Source organism: Passer domesticus, chromosome 4 (assembly GCF_036417665.1).
Source record: "Passer domesticus isolate bPasDom1 chromosome 4, bPasDom1.hap1, whole genome shotgun sequence".
NCBI lineage: Eukaryota > Metazoa > Chordata > Aves > Passeriformes > Passeridae > Passer > Passer domesticus.
In genome coordinates, this window is record NC_087477.1 from 71,451,909 (window position 1) to 71,467,137 (window position 15,229).

The window sequence follows — 15,229 nt, forward strand, 5'->3', positions numbered from 1 at the left end:
CAATGGGTGCTTAATTTTGAGGAACTTCCCCAGAAGTTCCCAATATATTTTATTAGGAAGTGATTGTGCCTTAATAGACTCACATTGGCTTCATGGGTTTCATAACAAGTCAAAAACATATATGTTCTGCCCTATATGTTCAGGGCACATAGAGATATTTGTATTGTTTTCCTAGTGGGTTGGGAAATGTCTTAAATGGATGTAAAGTGCTTGAAAGGGTGACTACCTCTTGCATTTGAGATTACCATTTCCTATTCCTTGGCAAAGCATGATGAGGTGTGGTTTCCATTCCATTGTTTGTGTGGGGAATGGGACAGATTGTTTGCCATTTGTGTGTTGTGGAGCCATTGCTGCCATTTTCTTGTACTGATAGAAAATTTCAGACCTTTACCATAGGTCATGCTGTGTAAACACACAAGTGAGAAAGAGCCCCCTCACCTCTCCCCAGGCAAAGTCTCAGCCATGCACAGTTGGTGTTGCAAACCTTGAGGTAACTCACAGAGAAATACTCCAGAGTGAAAGCATGCTGTTAATCTTGTCCAGACACCCTAAGGTAAAAAGACACCCATACTCCTGCCTTTGAAGACTTCTAATTGGGCTCTCTTGAGTTAGCAGTTTCCATGAATTATTAACACCTTTATTTTTTTTTTTGCCCCATGCTACAAAATTGTGGTCAGTTTTTGAACAAAATGAACCAAGTTCAATAGTAAATTATTGCAGAAACGCCTTCATGGCACTTAGTTCTCTTTCTATCCAGAAAGCATTTCTGCAATGCAGCCATTATTAACAGCTAATAAAAAAAAGAGCACATGAAGTATTTATGGATTTCAATTAGGTCATTATTTATTCTTTGCATGGTTTTGTTTTGTTCTGAGGTGGTTTTCCCCATTATGAATGTTGCTAACATAATCTTTTATTCCTCTTAATATACTTTGCTTGGCACAACCATCTAGTTCAGAAGAGTCCATTGCTTTTGAAACAATTACCATTTTCCAATAGTACTTACAAAATGTTATTCAGGATGGCATTTTCCCAAGTACCTAAACAATATGGGAAAATATCTCCTCTTTGAAAATGTATCTAACAGAAGTTAATACAAAATGAAGCTGTTCTTTCGTATTCCCCCTAGCAGCTATAAAAGTCACCATTTCCCACAATATTGGACTCAATATATAATTAAAAAAAAGCCAATGAAAAAGTATAACGAGAGAAAGTGGATTTGTTTCTTGAGCTGCTGTAATTGCTCAAGAATAACAATCAATCCATAGAGAATTGGAGTAGGTAAGTTGTATATGAAGATGTAGGAATATTAGAAATGAATCTATTTAGTGTATTGTGCATAATGTCTCAGCTGCCTCTTAAAATTATAAAAATTAACACAAAAAAGTATTGCCATTTTATATCCATGCATGTTTATGATGAGTGTAGAATAAAACATGAATTTTGGAAGTAAAGGTTTAAAGCCATTTATCATCACTCTGTAAATAATAGAAAAAAGTTACTTACTCAGTGTATTAGTTAATAAATAAATATATGGAAATAGTGTGTGAAGAGCACCCAGGTGCTGCCTGACAAGCCTATGGGGTGTCTGTTCCAGAGTTACAGCTCCTGCTTTCTAATGAGCAGAGGTGTTGATCCATTGAGTAGATCTAAAATCTGTAAGCTGTATGTAGACTCCCCTCCATGCTCAGGGTAAGAGAAAAAATATTCTGGAGAACCAGAAGCCTGAAGTACATGCTGTTAGTTCCCAGTTATTACAGCCAGAACAACACATCATTATCATACACTAATCTATTTAAAAGCAGTAATGCATACAATTTTTACCAGCTACATTAGTTCTCTGTGTTCCATTTTTATTAGAAGGATCTTCCAGAACTTCACTCTTTGAATGGTTAGAAACATCTGTTTTCATGACTAGGTTTCTTAACCTACTTACAAGATTTGTGTTTAATTCATGTTATTGTTAGTTTAAAGTGCTCTCCCCCTCCAGGATTATTCTGGGGCTTTGATAGACAACAAAAAACATCCCCTCTCACTCTTTGATTTGTAGGGAAACCTTTTCTATTTTTCTATCATTTCTGCTGCTTTCTCATTTCCTGTGCCCTGCATCTGTCTGCATTTGAACCTGTCTTGGTTTCACACAGATAATCAAAATTATACACAGAATTGTAGGTGAGTTTTTCCTGGGACCACGTGTTGGAAAGAATACATCCTGTTCTCCACTGGAAATAAGTTCTAGCATATCCTGTAATTACATATGCCCTTTTCATGGATGTACCATGTGAATAGTTCTGTCACCCTGTGGTCAGTGCTCTGCTCAGTAATTTCCACTGATGAACTCCAATCCACATTAGAAATTTTTGGTGTTCCTATGTACATGGCCTTTTGCAGGACTGAATTTTGGTCCACTTCTATCATTCATAATCTCATAGATGATCACTCACTTCTTTCCTTGCAACACTCTGATTCTGTTTTATGCAAAGTTTTAAATTATGACCACACTAATCATGTCAGTTATCAAGACCACTGAACACTTTGTGTAAGTATTCATCTGGATCATATCCAGACTTAATCTTCTTTGCTTTTAACCCCTGACAACCTCATATTTCCCACTTCTAAATAATATTTTTTCCTTTGTTACTGCCATGGTTTAACCCAAGCAGCAACTCAGCCCCACAGAGCCACTTGCTCACTCCCCCTAAGGCAGGATGAGGGAGAGAATCAGACCAAAAGTTACATGGGTTGAGATAAAGACAGTTTAATAGGGAAATCAAAAGCTGTGCACACAAACAGTGCAAAACAAGGCATTTACTCCCTGCTTCCCAGGGGCAGGCAGTGTCCAGCCACAGCCAGGAGAGCAGGGCCCATCACGTGTGACGGTGACTTGGGAAGACAAATGACACCACGCTGAACGTTTCCCCCTTCCTTTGTCATCCAACTTTATATACTGAGCACGAAGCCATAGGGTGTGGGATATGGTGTGAGATATCCCTGGGTCAGTTGGGGTCAGCTGTCCTGGCTGTGTCCCCTCCCAGCTCCTTGTGCACCCCCAGCCTCCTCACTGGTGGGTGGGATGATGGACAGGAAAGGCCCTGGCTCTGTGGAGGTGCTGCTCAGAAACAGCTGAAATATCCCTGAGCTACCAGCTCTGTTTCCAGCACAAATCCCAAACACAGCCACACACTTGTTGCTTTCTTCTTTTTTGAAGAAAATTAACTCTATTCCAGCCAAAACCAGCACAGCTGCCCACCTTGCCTTTTGTCAGTTTATCCTCACCTTATTCAGCTTTGCTTAGACCTCCTTATGTCTCATTCCACTGAAACTGAGAAAAATTCAATTTAAGCCAACTCTATAATCTACAAAATAAGTTTGCCATCAAGGAAAAATGTCTGGTTACTCATGTGCAAAAAACTTCTGGTAAAACCATGATGTATTTATCTAATTTTCTCTTCTTAGCCTAGGATAAGGCACAATAGCTAGGAATAATGCAGGGAACAGAGCCCTTTGTTTGCCTAAACCTTGTACTGTGGCTAAAGATATAGAAAAATATGTTTCATTTCTTTTATTACTTTTATTACTGTATAGGTTGCATAGAGAACTACATCTGGTGTTGTGCAGCATCACTACTCCTTACTAAAGCAAGACTCTTATATGGTGTGGAACTATAACATTTTTTCAGACATTTAAAAGGCATTTTAAGCAAGATACTGTACAAATTATGTAGTCAGCTCAGGTAAAAGGAAAACAGTTTTACTTTGATTAATACTACTGAAGCAAAGGAACCTGTCTCTCTTCACCTTGAATATTTCCTATTCCCATAACAGCTACGCTCTCCTGAATACGTATATCCAGTGTATATATCAGGATATATCAGGACATATCAGGATATATATAAAGTGTATATCAGGAGAGCAAAGAAGTAAATTTTTCCTCATGTTCAACTCTTCAAAAACAGCAATATATCCACAAGAATGGCAATAGAAGCTTAAGGCTAGTATTCACCATTGGTAAATTCTCCTTGCAAATTCTCAGTAAATATCAAAAGTAATGAATATATTAGCAATAACCTAGTGCCTGTAAAGAGTGTCTTTCATGCTGGATTTGCTTGACTGTGTTTGGTTAAAATTTCAATCATATTCAAAGTGTGAAAATTGAATAGTCAAAAAGAGCAATTTAGAAAGGAGCTGACTCAGGAGAGATATTACTACTATCAAACAGGAAAAAGGTATTTGCCTACATTGTGGTGGAAGATACAGAGGAAAGGATAAGAAACAAAGTGTTAGAAATTGGTCCTGCCAAGTGTATTTGATTATTTGGGGCTTAAAAAGTCAGCTTTGCTACAGTTAGTTTTAGAAATAAGTATACTGAACTTTTAAAGAGCCTGTTTTTGTTTTTGGCGTACATGACTTTACATTTAAGGTGAATATGTATTTCCAGAGAACCTTCACTGAGCATCCTGAAGCTGCAGAGCTCGAGCACCCCTCTGTGGAGGGCATTGTGGCAGGCTGTGCCTCAGTAGTGTGGTCCTGTCTTGGGGAATGAGGCACAGCAGCATGCCTTGGCTTATTCTCCGTGGCCAGACCCTGACTCACTGTAGTGCTTATTTATCTACTTCAAGGAAGTGCTGAAGTCCAACTTCCTTGCCTGAGCCACAAGGCTTTGTTCTGCTGCAGTGTCATAACTGCAGAGCTCAATGGAAATCTTATGTACTAGAATATAGCATCCATCCTCTGGAGTTAAACTTCCAATTTGAAGTTGTAATTTAAAATTGATTTCTACCTCTCCTCTGTAGAAAAGCCTTCAGCTTAAATGAAGGATTTAAAATTGTTGGCGAGTGTCAGAAAACATCATTATTAAATGGCTAGCTGCTGAAAAGACTTGTACTAAAAGCCTAAAACCCAGATAAAGAGCCTAAGAAAAATGCCTGAAATTGGTATGGATTCAGGTAGCTAAATTCTGAGCATAATGGCTGAGTTTATGTATAAGTGCAGTGAAAGCTGGAGAAGTATAAAGTGACATAAGGAAAATTACAAACAAGAGTTTTGCTTGGAACCAATTTAAAGCAATGGGTAAATGTCAAAGTGAGTCAGATTGAGAGCAGAGTATGCAGTGTCCAGTTATTGTCAGTGATCTGATGGTGCTCATCATCCTGCTGCCTCACAGCTGTAATGGACAATGTCTGATGCAGTCACAGAGCTGCTCAGATCACAAGGATAATAACACACTATTTTCAAACTACTTGTTTAATGAGATACAGCCCTAAAGAACAGTCTAATAAAGGGTTGGAACCTAAATACCTTCTGTTAGAGAGAGCAGCAAACAGCATGTGGGATCAATATTTCTGCTGGATTTTTAGTTTGTTCATGAAAGTTCTCTGGTGTGTTACCTTGCATTTTATTTTTTTCCTTGCAAAGATGAATATTCCAGTTCCCTTTAGAACTGAATTGGATAAGAATACCAAAATCTGATTTAAAAACTGCTCAAAGGCAGTTCTGTTGAAAACCACAGCTGTCAAGCACATTATTTTACACTGAATATCAATATTTTAGGTAGATTAGATACCGACCACTGGATTTTTTTAATACTTTGTTTTATGACCATGTTGAATTTTATACAATTTTATTTTGCATTTATTGAACTTTAGACAGGAAGTCTCCCTTATGTGTAGTGCAAAACACTTCAGAAACCCTGATACCAGTGTCTGTACAATCACAGAGGAAAACAGATCAGTGTTGAGCTTACACTTACAGCATGATACGAGACAATGGGAGAATACAGACAGAAAGGAGAGCACAGATCAATATGATAATTTCAGGTAGCCACAGAGGTACCAAATGCCAAACTGTTGTTGACAGTTGACATGGTCTGTGTCCAAGGAGGTTCAGAAGGAATATCACAACATTGCAATCACCATCAGCCCTTATCTTCCTGGCTCAGACTTTGGTACAACACACACAAATGATGTGGACCTCTTCAGACACTAATGATAATTGGAGGTGAAGCTTAATACTATATCAGTTTTCCCTTTTTTACAGGGAACTCTAAAGAAGATGAATCTGGCACTTTCATCTTAGCTTCTTGCTATCTCAAATGAGCTGCATCTCTGTTCCATTTAAATATCCTAAAAAGGTTGTGCAATATCAGATTTACCTCACACTGTCTGGATTAGAACAAAGATCCTTTCCAGGGACAGCTACAGTATTTGTCAATTGTAGTGAACTTTACATCATCCAGATTCAACAAAATCTCTGCCAGCAAAATCTTAGAGATGGTCCAAATAAATTTTCAAGATCCTTCCTAACAATATTTACTACAATTCCAGAATTTAGTTCTTCAATGGAAACCTCTTTGTCAGGACCTCCATCTTAAACAATGGCATCATGGAAGTCATTGCTGCTGCTTTTATAGACTTCCAAATTTTGCAGAATTCTGCAAATTCTGGAAGTCTACCTAACTCTAAGAGTGTGAAGGAATTTCTTGTTGGCTTGTTATTGAGGAAGTGCTCAGGAGAGGTACCATTTTACCCTTGTTGCAATATGTGTTATGTGGATATCAACATAGACTTTTTGTGAATAAGTAAGTATAAATAATTCAAAGTTATCCAAGCATTGAGCAAGGTAATCTTAGATACTCCTATTCAAGATCAAGATAAAAATGGATTGTGAAATAAACTCAGAAAAAAAAAGATTATTTTCTCAATTTCAACACCATTGCTTTTAAATTCCCTCCTTCACAAATTCAGACATTGTCTCCCATCCCTGTCCACAAGGGGAGTGAAAAGGCTTTGCTCCTTCAGCTGTGCTGCTGCTGTTTTCTGTGCCAAAGAGCAGACTTTCAGAGAGCTGGGTTCTGAAGGACTGGAAAAGCTGAATGGTGGAAGGGGTGACAATCTGAGATGCAAATGCATGGTTTTGTTCCAGGACAAATGGTTTTCAAATTAAAACCATTTATTAAACTGACTCTACTGCTCAATATTGGCTTCACTTCCAGTAGAGTTCAAAAGGTCTGACAGCTTCCCATAGAACAAGGGGGAGCAGATCTACCTCACCCCACCTGGCTGCAGTGTGACAGACACTGAGTCCTGGACAGCACTTGGCATGAAAGGGAAAGAGTTCCCTAATGTGGATGTGTGAATGTGGGTAACAAGGCCAGCATAGGGAGCTCTTTGTGAACCTTGGGTACCATAGTGTCCAATGGATGAAGTTCAGCCTGGAATCAAATATTGTACCTGGCTGAATTAGAAAATGGCCAGGAAAATCTTTGGGAAATGAACATAGTAAGGAATTATGGTCTTGTCCATAGATCCTCAGAGAGCTGTCTCACCAGAACTGTCTTTGTACAGTATTTTCTGCTATTATTGTTATTATGTGGGCATAAAACCAAATAAGGCAGGGTTTTGTTGGCCAAGCACAAGACTCACTCTGTTCTACATTTATCATTAAAAAGTAAGCTTGAGAAGGCAGAAGGTGAAACCATCCTGAAGCAAAACCTGATGGACAGTGAAATCTGTGACTAAGCAATGAAGGGTGGGATAGAGGAAAGAATATCAATTTATTATTGCAGTTTCGCAACATTTTGACTTAGCCAGAGTGAGCTAATGCTGACCTGATGGGAAAGGTGTGGAAAAGGTTGCTACTGAGATCAATCAATACAAAGTAAAAATTCTTAGACAATATTCAATTAAAAAGGAGAACTTCTAGTTCAGTCTGGTAGATGAGCTCCACATCATCCTATTAGGGTAAAACATGTGAGGGGAAGGAACAGGAGGTACAGGACACCCACCAAACTCAGCAGGAAAAACCTGGACTTTTTGGAGGAGGAAGAGCAGCAGTAGTAAGCAGTGCTCTCATCAGAAGGTGTGATCTCTCTTGAGCACAGTTCCACTTAGTGTCATGAGCTATCTAAATTGATTACCTTGAATGACATTAAATACTGCCTAATGTAGGTCTATGCTGAGCTGCTGCCTAATTTGCTGTTGTACTTTTGCACACTGTGTAAGCTTCCCTGCAACAGGAAAAAGTAAAATACTATTATTATATAAACATGAAAAACTGAAGAGATCAATAAAAGTTATTTTCTTAACTAAATCATACTCTGAGTTTCCTTGGACTCAATCAAAATCCAGCATGAATAGCAAATACAGGGTCTTAGAAAAAAGAACAGGCAAATGTCTTGGTTTTTTTCTCCTATTTTTAAATAAGAAAAAAGTTTGTTTAATTTCTAGGGTCCAGTCTAATACATTAAATGTTTTGAAGAATAACACTGGTTTTTATTTGGCTGCACCTGATCCAAATAAACTATTTTCTTTATCAGAAATGTATGTTCAAACCACACTGTATCTGCAGATGAGAACTGATGGGGCCCAAGATGCCTCTACCTTCTCAGTACAAGAGGATGTTGGCCGTAAATATATTCATCAGGACTTAGAAATGTGTCTCTTATTACAGTATTCGATGGAACATCCTTTTATTTAATTTTAGAGCCTTAGTAATTAACATTATACTGTTTAAATTTTACATTACGTGTATACAGTACAGTTTTATAGTTAGGCCAATATATACTATTTATATACTACACTATAGTACTGTACCTTTATAAAACACACATTTCTGGAGGAAAGAGGAAAGAAAGAAGGCATCTGTTCACTGGTGAGTACTACCAGGCTTTCCCTTTCAGATACCTCTCTTACTAAAATCTGGCAAATAGAATGAAAGCACTGCATGTGACGTGTATTCAGCTTGTCCTCAAGAAAACCTGAATGTTATACATTGGTCTATTCCCTTAGGCAGTCAGCATTCACCTCAAATATCCATCAACAAGGCTATGAGCAGGGTTTTACTTTTGTATCACAGAAATGAGGCCTTCCTTCCTTTCATTTCTAAATAACTTATTTTCCACTCCAGTAATTAGGAGACTTATTTACATGCAGCTGTCTCTCACATGCTCAGTTTGACCTCATCTTTAACTCCTTAATTTCTACTTTGACTCTCATCAACATGTGTATTTTAATAAGGAAATGAAACAGTGTGAATGGAAAGGCTGTGATTTGTGAGGTCACTGGACAGGTCTGGTGTTAATCACTGGAAATTTGAACTCTGCAAAAAGGTGTTTGTAAAAGTCTTGGTTCACCACCCCTCTTTTAAAGACTATCAGCTTTCTGTATCTTCTAACCTGGCAAGGAAAGCTTACAGGAGATTGGGGCCTTATGGAGATGGTTTAGTGGAGGACTTGGCAGCGTTAGATCTAAGGTTGGGCTTAAAGGTCTTAAATGACTTTTCCAACATAAAAATATAGGAGATTCTTTGATTTCAGTTTATTTTACTGGTAGTCAGTACATCAAGGTTCTTCTTCCAGTTTTGCATATGATTTATTTCTGCTACAACTAATGGAAGGTTCTTTACAATCAGTTTTTCTCCTACGCCCTTTTTCTGTGATTGCTGTCACAGATCTTGACACAAAAGTATCAAACACTGTAATGCTCTTGTTCTTAGAAATATTGTATTGTATTTTCTGATATGGATATATTAGATACAATGTAGACACCTAAGTTTCACTCATCCCATAATTAAGACAGATATTTTCCTTTTAAATTGAAGGATGCTTCTTAGAAGGCTTTGCCAGGGCTGGTGGCAGCTTACTTGAACAGGTTTTTGAGGTTCTAATGATAACTGAATGTGGTTGATGAATCTGAAATTTATTTCCCAAATTTTATATTCCCATAAATATTTTCTTTATAATATCATAACATAATATGAAAATTTCTGCTTTATACTTCATTAAACTTTTTCTATTTTGGTCTATTTTGAAAAAAGCTGGTTTAGATATATTCATGAAATCTACCCTACAGTTTGTTTATCTGACTCAAAATACTAATGAAACCAGTACTTTTAACTTCTATCTGGTAATATTTTATTGATTTTGTGTTTATTCCCACTTTCTTTCTCATTTTATTTATTTTTTTCATTTTCTTTAAGAAATAAATTTCAATTCTAATTCATTGAAATTTAGAAACATTTAGATAAGTTCTACACCTGGTGTACTTTTCTGCCCTGTCATTTTTTTGCTTGGTATGATCCTGAATAAAATAGAGCAGTGATTTCATCATCCTATTGTTAACACTGTTCTGTGTAAGAAGGACTGTTGTATTTAGTAAGACAAATATACTACATGGCAACCTGCTGCAGTGGACAAAAAATGCTTTCCTTCTTTTTCCTATTTTAGCTGCGATAAGGGAACACCTTCTGTTCCTTATTTAAGATATAAAAATGCAAACCGAGTTAATCCTTCCAGTAATTATTATTTCCTTTTGAGATTGTTCCACCTCCCTTGCTGAGCAATGAGAACTGTTCTTAGCTACCTTGTTAAAACAAAGACGCAATATAATCACAAAATCACTGTCAGCCTCCTGAGTGTCCTTCACACCTTTCTGAAACGATCTTCCACTTCCCCCTGGACTGCTTTCACATTGTGTTAGGAAGACTGATTTTGTGCCTTTTGGGGTAAGGTTTAGATAAATCTTTTTCCAAGCTGTAAAGCCTGCAAAAGCTTTTGGGGCAATACCACATCTTAAGGTCTGTGAACTGCTAGACAGAGCTTGAAGTCAAACAACAAGAGATCATCAAAAGATCATTTTGAGAAGTAAGAAAAGTAATTCTTTTAAGCCCAGATCGTATTTGACTCTTTTAACATGTGAAAACTACAGAAATAGAATCTTATGTGTGGGGAATTGCTGTAAAACCAAGTTAGCTTTTATTGAGATTGGTTTGGACATAGCATGAGGAACAGATTAGCCAGAAATTTTATGCAGATTCATGAGATTCTTCTCTGCCCAGCCTTTTCATGTGATTTTTCAGTAACTGCATGCCAATTATGCCCTTATTGCCACATCTTTTCCTGCCCAGTGACATGCCTTTGAGATCTCTTGCTAAAGTTTTTAAGCTAAGTTATTAATCTAGAGTTTTCTTTATGGTGCAAATAATAATAGCAGATGAAAAGTACTTTGGAAAGAGAAATATATTTTCAGTGTGAAATTCTCCATAAAATCTTAGTATTGAAAGACTTTCTGGAAGGATTTATTGATCTTTTTTGAACAAAATTGTCAGCACTATGTGCTGTGTGATTTTGCTGGAAAGGAGTCATAGTGTAGTTAACATTTGCTGTCAATCCAAACGTTCAGCAGGGCAATAATTTTTCTTTTTCCTTTTGGATTTAGCGAGCTCTCTGTTGGTAACAGGGGAAGAGAGCAGCTAGAGTAAAGTTGCCTGGGCAGCTTCACAATAGCAAAAAAAAAAAAAAAATTATTTACAATCACCCTGTATATCTTGTCCTGTTCCCCCCCTTTTTAAAAAAAATTATAGTTTGGGAAAAGGACTGGGCATCAGGTTCACAGGTGTTGGCTGTGGCTGTGGGAGGCAGGACATCCAAGTGGAGGCAAATTCCAGCTGTTGCTGGAATAACATCTGCTCTCTGAATGGCTTTCACAAGGCTTTTCTGAGAGTGAGGAGAGGTTTCTGCTGTGTAGAGAAGATTGAGTAGTGTGTGGCAGTGAAGAGACACCAGGTTTTCAGTGGTTTCAAGCACTCAGGCTGAGTGCTGCCTTGACTTCAGCTCTTGATGCTCCCAAGCCAGGAGCCATCAGTGTCTCAGTGGTGTCGGAGGAAGCACAGTCATGGATTTTAAAATGCTTGAACAGAAGGTGGCTTTTTCACTGTTGTAGCTGTCCATTACAGAGAAAAGATTGTGGCATTCAGGTTTCTCACTTGTGAGATGCAGAGATTTTTAAATGCTTCCCTGGGCATACAAATACTTGAGAGTAACTGCAGGCTGCTCTCAGCCCTCTAACTTTCCTCTGCTAGGTATTTCATGTACATCTTGTGATCCACAGACATATGTGGATCCATGATATCCCGAATTTTTGAATGACAGGATGTCCTGGATATTGTAAAGATCTTCCTGAAGCACTAAATTCCAGTTTGGGAAAGAATACACCCCAGCAGGTCACCAAGAAAGATTGCTGGCAACTGTTTTGTACAACATGTTTCTTCTAGTCTTTAATGATATGATTTCCAGTGCTTTTCACAACCTGTAAATAAAAAAAAAATCCACAAGTTTGTTTTTTTTTTTTTTTTGCTAAGTTGTAAGCTTTCCATTCTGTACTGTGAAGATGCCAAGGTTGTTTAATATTATTTTCATATATAGGCAGAGGAAGCTCTGATATACGATTTGCCATTTTATTCTAGTTAAGAAAATATAATATAAATGCACGTATATTTTAGGGACTCTCTCTCTCTTTTTCTCTATATATACACAGATTTTTTTATATACTTTAGTCTCATAAAAACAAACCCAGTGTATGCAGTAGGCAACTCTAGAACTGAGTCACCAGTATTCATTATTTTCATCTAACATCTATAATTAAACTTATTTGAGGTTCTGTTTCTGTGATTATGCAGAACTGGTATAGCACATTTAGTGCCACTGAATGTTTTAGGCACTAAGAAGCCTTCTGCTACATTGAGCAATTTTATCCTCTGCAGCTCAGTATTTGTTTGTGCTTTGCACCTAATAACTTCTGTGGTTAAAATTAGAACTTGTGTTCTTTGCATTAATGTCTATCAGCTCCCCACCCTGCTTGCCACGTGAATATTTTTATTTTTTCCTGTTACGTGATGATATGAGGTAAATCTAAGCTGTAGCTTAGAGTCCACTGACCTTCTGCTGTTAATGCCAGCTCCCAGCCATAACCTGGGAGTTGTGGCTGCTCTGAAGTCCTCCTCCTCTCCTCACTCACCTCTGCCCCAGCTGACCTGAGGGGGGTTTGGTTTGTTTCATAAGTGTATCTATGTTTGCTTTGCTTGAAGTCTCTAATATTTCACTTCGGTTGTGGTTTTAATCTCAGATGGCAAAAAATACCACACACCTCCATGCTCACTCTGCTCCCCTTCCCAGCTGGATAGAGAGGAGAGTCAGAATAAGGTAAAACATGTAGGTTGAGATAAGATAATAATAATGATGATAATAATAATAAATAATAAATACTATAATAGATACAAAGAAGAAAGTTAACTCTATTCCAGCTGAAACAAGGACGACTCCTAATCTTAGCAGTGGGTAGATAAGATAAAGTGCCTGCTTTCTTTATTCATATTTACTGTTTTCTGCAGTGAACAGTCCTATCAGCTTTGGTGTAATTGCTTGTGGAGTGTAAATAAGCATACTTATAAATAACTTGTAAATAAGTGTACAAGGATTTCCCAAAGGTAAGAAGGACAATGATGAGAGAATAAATCATCAGCACCAAGTAAAAAAACTTCTACAGTTAGATGGTCATTTTATGTACAGCAGTCAGCCCATTTTTTTCAGTCTCCATAGAAAGATTACCCATTCCTTCATCAAATATTTATCTGTAAACACTGAGATGAAGAAATATGCCTTGCACTGAAATTATGGAAGTTTTTATGAATTAAATATAGGTGTTATAATCAGTTTTTTTCCCCTATCCTTTCTATACCACTCTGAATAGAAACAACCACAAAAAAGTTACGTATACAAAAGTGTTAATTATAATTAACAGGTCAGGATATCACTTAATCTGAAGTTGAAGAAAATTGATTATGTTTGATCAACAACAGTTTAGTCTGGAGCATGTAGGTAAAAAAACCCTTTTGTGAGACTTTCGTCCAAAATGGCAGAGAAGGTGGAGTGACTCTTATGCAAGTAGATGATTCACACAGAGAAATATTATGAACCTTAGCTAGAATCAAAAATAAGCCTCTTCCTGGCTCCAGATAACTCTAAAAATCAGAACTGTCAAGATGAGTTCAGGTCAGTGCCTTTACAACCTCAGAGGCTGGGATTTGAAGTTCCATCTCTAAAATGGATTTTATTATTTTTCTAAGAAATATAACTTAGCTTAAAACACTTGCAAGACCTATGAATAAAATGCAACTTGAGCACTGAAGTACATAGGGAAAGTCATTTAACTGCAGAGGATGGATAACTATGGGTAGGCTAACAGAATTAATGGAGGAGGTCAGCTCTCTTTAAAGTATGTTGTATCTTTTATTTAAACAGTCAATAGAAATCTAGCCAGTTTAAGAGGTATCTAGTGTCTGCTGGACTCTGAGGTGCTACTTTGTGGTCAGGCAGTAATGGAATACTTGAAATTTTCTTTAATTCTCCTCTACTGAAGATCTGGCCCTTAAATGTACTCACTAGGTGTGCTGTGTATTTAATTAAATACTGTATTTTTCCATGATGAGGAGCAGCTTTTCCTGTTCACAATCCCCATTCTACCCACAGCTGATGCTGTACAACCCCAATGCCTGCAGCTGGATCCCCCAGCCAGGCCCAGGCTGTGCCTGGGATGTGCCTCTGGAGGCTGGAGCAGGCAGGGGCACTCCAGGCATACTTCTGCTGCTAGTTAGAACTGGTATCATTTATTTGCAGCCCATGGTGATGGTTTGGTTAAAAATCACTAAATTGGGGGTAATCCCAATTGAAATGAGAATAATTCTGGTCTTTCATATCCTTACCCACCCCAAGTATTTCATTTGTAATTGTGGTTAAAAACAGAAGAGATAATTCTTCAATATTCATTTGTGGACAGAGACTCCTCAGGTCTTGGGTTCTGAATTAATAAGAAAAAGAGAACAACTCATACTGTCTCTAGGTGTTTGAGTAAAATCTTCTTCACATGGGTCCCCAACCTCCCATTAACACAGCACCAAGGCTCATTTTGGTCTGCAAGAACAATGCCTTCAGAGGCACTGCCCCGAGGAGCTGAGAGCAAAGAGGTTTATTCGCCTCCTCTGGCGTGTTTGGAATTACAGAGACCTTTGCATGTGCAAGACTGATGGATGTCTCACTGAGGATTTTGTTGTTAACTTAATTTAAAGAATTTTCCTTCACCTGGGGATCACTCTGATAAATTTTATTGCAGGAGAAAAGAGTTTGGTACACTGATATTTGACATTTTATTCCCATAGCAACTTCCCTCAGAGAGCCTTCCAGTTCAGTTATTAATGAGGTTATTTTCATAGAAACTCTGAGGGAGGTGAATATTCCCACTTTCCAGCTGAAAAAGATGCTTCATAGTCCATTATGTGTATCCTGATCTCACAGGGAAGTCTATTACAGTAAAGTGAAATTTAGATTTTCTATATTGTAGCAATACATTTTCTCAAGGAGTATCTGTTCTGCTGCTTATACCTGTCAACCTGTTTTTCCT

General features: G+C 37.7%; 1 protein-coding gene across 3 annotated transcripts in view; it reads left to right on the top strand.

Annotated features, from left to right (window-relative positions):
• Positions 1–15,229, top strand: part of STK32B (serine/threonine kinase 32B) — a 157,542-nt gene that overhangs the window by 997 nt on the left and 141,316 nt on the right. The window lies entirely within an intron of this gene.